This window comes from Echinops telfairi, unplaced genomic scaffold (genome assembly GCF_000313985.2).
Source record: "Echinops telfairi isolate 266 unplaced genomic scaffold, ASM31398v2 ScPeMD7_36;HRSCAF=134, whole genome shotgun sequence".
In the NCBI taxonomy this organism is placed as follows: Eukaryota; Metazoa; Chordata; class Mammalia; order Afrosoricida; family Tenrecidae; genus Echinops; species Echinops telfairi.
Genome location: NW_022103934.1, coordinates 3,274,922 through 3,279,489, shown reverse-complemented (window position 1 = coordinate 3,279,489; position 4,568 = coordinate 3,274,922). Strand labels below are relative to the sequence as shown.

At 46.7% G+C, this 4,568-nt stretch overlaps 1 pseudogene; it reads left to right on the top strand.

Moving 5' to 3' along the window:
* Positions 1-271: 271 nt before the first annotated feature.
* LOC101638443 lies at positions 272-2,414 on the top strand (annotated as a pseudogene).
* The last annotated feature ends 2,154 nt before the right edge of the window (positions 2,415-4,568 follow it).

Here is a 4,568-nt window from a genome sequence, read left to right as displayed (position 1 = left end):
CAAAAGGGTAGAGGGAAGTGGGGGAGAGGTGGGGAGGGAGGGGGGCACCGATCACAATGAATGGCACCTAACCCCATACTCCCATCCAGGGGGAAGAATAGAAACCAGAGGGGAAGGGAGACAGCGGTTAGTGTGAGAGTTGAAAATAATTAACAATCTACAATCAAGGGGCCACAAGGGTTGGGGGGAGAAGGCAAAAAAGAGGAGCTGATCCCAAGGGTTCAGTGGAAAGTAAATGTCTAGAAAAGAACGACGGAATATATGTGCGAATATGTCGGATACATTTGATGTATGGATTGTAAAAAGAGCCCCCAATAAAATGATTATATATAAAAAAGAAGTGTAGACATGAAATAGAGGGAAAGGTCCATTAACAAGAGCTTCACGTGTTGATATCTTTGCTTAAAAAAGCTTTCTGTAATTTGTAGCAATATTTTCTGACTTGTCCTCATGTATTATTTATACTTTATGTATAGTTATTTGGGTATTTACTATAAATGTAATATCACTATTCTATCACACATAATGATATGTCTCATGTAATACTTGTCTCACAAATAAGCACTAGTCATGTCACAATTACATCATTCTTCATGTGGTCTGTATTTTCTCCTCATCTACAGAACTATAACTATATATTTTGTAATTACTAATAAGTTTCTGTTTTAACATCTAACACTGTATAATGTCATATTTATTTAGCAGTTAGGAATAATTGAATAGGGAAAGAAAGAGGCTCACTCAGGCTGTTCACACCGTTTTAAAAGACCTCTACTAACTGATATCAAAGTTTTCTCTAAGTCCCAAGTCCTAATTTCAGCAATTGATTTATGGGAGACTGAGAAATCAACTCCAAGGCCTTTGTACAGTCCACGAAGCGCAGGTCAACACTCTTTGTGTTTCCTCTGCATTCAGCCAAGATCCGCTTGGCATTGGCAATGGTGTCTCTCAATCCACGCCCTCTTCTGACTCTGGCCTGAATTTCTGGCAGTTCCCTGTCAATCAATGTAGTACTGCTGCCACCATCGGATGGTGGTCAGCAAAAGTTGGCTGGCCTATGATATTGACAGTGTGATAATGCCTGCATTCCACTGGGCCACCTTTCTTTGCAGTGGGCACAAATAGGATCTCCGAGTCAGCTGACTTCATTACTGCTGCTGTCTGCTTTCGCTGCAGTGCATTTCAGAGTCTCTTCTGAGATTTTGTCTTTTCTGTCTGTCTGTCTGTCATTGTACAGATCTTTTGACCCCTTCGTGTCTGATGTCATTTCCTCCTGTGAGTTTTCCAGACTCTAACTCCTTCCGTAGGGAGTAGACAGCCTCTTCTTTCTCCCGCAGAGAGGCTGGTGGTTTCAAACTGCTAACCTTGCGGTTGTCAGGAGAGACCAGTCCCTGGAGAAGGACATCACAATTGGTAACATGGAGGAGGCATCACAAAAAAAGACCCTCGGGAAGCATGGGCTTGCTCCCACGGGGAGGGGTTGCCTAGGCAACACCAGGCTCATGCTCAGGGGTGTGTGGAGGCGAGCCTGGCCTGCTTAATGAGGAGGGGGGCGGCTGGGGTGTGAGACGAGGAGAAAGAGTGGGCAGAGCGGGTTTAAGAGCAGCGCGCCGGATGCGGACGGCCAAGGAGGCACAGGACGTGTCCCAGGCAGCTCTTCAACTGGGTCTTCTGTCCACGGACTGCAACCCCAGTCAACCAGCAGAACGGCGGCAAACAAGAATGAGAGCCAGAGCTCCTTGGCTCTCCACAAGGTGATCATGGTTGGCAGTGGAGGGTTGACACAAGTCAGCCCTGACTCTTCAGTTTGTGTATGATGAGTCTGTGGAAGACTATGAACCTACCAAGGCTGACAGTTACAGAAAGAAAGTGGTGCTTGATGGTGAAGAAGCTCAGAGAGATATTCTGGAAACCGCGGGGCAGGAGGACTATGCAGCCATTTGAGACAACTACTTCCGGAGCGGGGAAGGCTTTCTCTTAGTGTTCTCAGTCACAGAACACGAGTCCTTTACTGCAACGGCCGAATTCAGGGAACAGATTTTCCGAGTTAAGGCTGAAGAAGATAAAATTCCACTGCCAGTGGTGGGAAACAAGTCGGACTGAGAGGAGCGGAGGCAGGTGCCCATTGAGGAGGCCAGAAGTAAAGCCAAAGAGTGGGGTGTGCGGTCTGTGGAGACGAGACGTTGGCTACAACACAGGCCAACGCGGACACGGTGTTCTTTGACCTAATGAGAGAAATCAGAGCAAAGGCGCTATCAGAAAGCAAAGAGAAGAATGACAAGAAAAGTGGCAAGAACAAGAAGAGTGTTAGAGAAAAATGTTGCTTACTCGGAATACCAAGACGGACGGTGGAACATAAGTCAGTTGCCACTAAGGACGCAGGGCTGGGTTTGTTACGAGAAGATTGTGTTTGACTCCCTTGATTGTGCTCCGCTCTCCCCAACCTCACTCACACACACGTCTTTACACTGAGGAACAATCTGCCAGTCTGTGGCTAGCAGCCATAAGTCTCCTGTTCTTGCAATTACTTGGTCAGTAAGTTTTGGAGTTCTGTTTTTCACTTCCTCCTAACTTTCTTTAATCACATGAGTGATGCTACAGGTAGGAGGTAGTCTTATAAAAAGAAAAAGTACAGTGAACCCTCGTTTATCGCGGTTAATCGGTTCTAGACCCTACCGTGATCAATGAAATTCCGCGAAGTAGGATTCTTTATTTGTAAATCAAATATTTTCGTAGTTAGAGCATAGAGGACATGAAAAAACACCCTTTAGTCACCATTACACTCGTATTACCCAATTTATTAAACGAAAAAGGGAAAATACAGTAAAACATTTTGGACATTACAATGATCACTTATTATTTATTATATTATTTATGGCATCAAGCGTGTACAGTATGAGCCAATCAGTGGCAGTAATGACAGAGCATGCGCTGTTACGCAAAAACCGCGATAGAGTGAAGCCGCGGAAGTCGAAGTGCGAAGTGGTGAGGGTTCACTGTATTGTCGTAACATTGTATTGTATCCTAGTTTTATAACATTGGCATCTTTTATCTTAAAGGGATCTTATTAGATGTTACAAAAAGGGGTGGGTAAGGCTTCTTTTTTCACTTCAGCAGTAATCTGAAAAATTCATTAAGCTCTAATAACAGCAAATTCAAAGATTAAAACAAAAAAGACCCTCAACGAGATGGATTGACCCCGTGGTTGCTATGGTGGGCTCAGGCAGAGGACCGGTTATGGGACTGAAACCGAACCAGGTGGTGTTTCTTGCTGTTGTGCACAGGGTCACCGTGGGTCGGAACCGACTCGATGGCACCTAACCACCACCACAACCACCTTGTGGTGAGCAACCCTGAGAACAACTCACTGGGCCACCAAAGCTTCTTCAAGTGTGCCAGCCTCTGACACTAACCACCCTCTCTCTGCTGTGCACCCATCCATCCCCCGCAACCACCCTCTCAGTTCAGGAAGCAGTCATTCTCTGTGTCGTGTCCCCTCCTCCCCCCCCTGCTCCTTCCTTCCAGCCCATGGAAATCTGTATCCGCATCTTGCATCTCTGTATCTGCCTCATCTGGGAATTCTATACCGATGGGACTGCCCTGCGTTGGCGCTGAGATTCCTGGCTTACTGCACTCAGATACCCGCTGCTGAGGTGCATCCAAGCCATGGCTTGTCTTACAGCCTCATTGCTTTTGATTACAGAGCATGTTCTCCAGTGCGGCTCCAGATGGCCCAGTGTTCGGCTAGTCACTTGTGGATGGACCCTTTGCCAACCAGCCGGTGAATACAGGCGAGTGGGGAGAGATCTGTTTGAGCCCCTGCTCACACGTCTTTGGGGTCTATACTCAGGTGAGGGGCCACTGGGGCACATGGTGTGGGGAAAACCAGCCCCCCCACAATTAATCGGTAACTGCAATTGTATGGTTATGATATATAAAGATTATAGTAAAGGCATAGAGAATAATAGAGATGGGAGAGTAAAATAAAGACGTCAGACACATTTCATGGTAGCATGGTCAACTCCTGGACAGCCATGATCTCACCAGCCAGGTCTGCACACAGCACGGGCAGAGAGGGCAGGAAGAGTCTCTATTTCTGGCCAAGGCCCATATATACCTAGGAGGCGTGATTACAGGTAACCACACACATCACAGGAAGGGGCTGTACAAGAGGCATACGCACCATAGGAAGGGGATGTACAATAGGCATACACATGACAGGAAGGGGATGAGCTAGGGGCATACACGTGATAGGAAGCTGTAAACATGTGACAAGAAGGGCGGACCCTAGACTCAATATGGCAACCTAATCTTGGTCATCCTCCAGTGGGCTTGACCTCCCTGGGCTCTCCTTCAGGGCAACAATCTACTATCCTTATCAGAAGAGAGTGGGCCCTATTTAGGGTGAGACAGACTATCCAGTCTGATTGCTCTAGATGACTGGTGACCCTTAGGGAGAATAACCTCTGACCTACTTTCGTTGACCTCCAAGTGTATAGTCCTTTACCATGTGTGGCAGCAGCTCGGTGTGGCATATATTTGGGGAAGAAATCTTTCTGTGTCCCCCA